The sequence below is a fragment of the Brassica oleracea genome, unplaced genomic scaffold (genome assembly GCF_000695525.1).
Source record: "Brassica oleracea var. oleracea cultivar TO1000 unplaced genomic scaffold, BOL UnpScaffold00837, whole genome shotgun sequence".
Classification (NCBI taxonomy): Eukaryota; Viridiplantae; Streptophyta; class Magnoliopsida; order Brassicales; family Brassicaceae; genus Brassica; species Brassica oleracea.
In genome coordinates, this window is record NW_013617473.1 from 26,471 (window position 1) to 26,937 (window position 467).

The following is a 467-nucleotide window of genomic DNA, read 5'->3' on the forward strand; positions in this document are numbered from 1 at the left end:
GATGAATCCAAGGCAGCCGTGTCCAATGTAACTGATGGTGTGGCCGGCATGTCTATTGACTAAAGAAATATCTCGACATGCTGATTGTGTTTTAAGTCTTTGATTTGTGTTTTGCTTTAAACCTAATTGTCATTCACGATTTTATATATAATAGTAGAATTGATTTGAGTTCATTACTATAATATCTTGCCTGATGTTACTTGATAATGTGAATGATTGATAAAGAAATCGCCTAAAAGGCATTATGGTACGGTATAGTAGCCTAGTAAGAAATCTATGCCTAAGGCATTTCTTAAAGGGCATTATATACACCCAAGAATGTATGACCCATTGAGTTAATATGGTTTCCAAATAGAAACAATGGGCAAAAAGAAACAAGTTCTTGCAGATTTAAGAAAGAAAGAAAACGCCTAAGACCATTTTAAGAAAGTGGTCAAGACTATACTTATGTAATCTACTGATCAAAA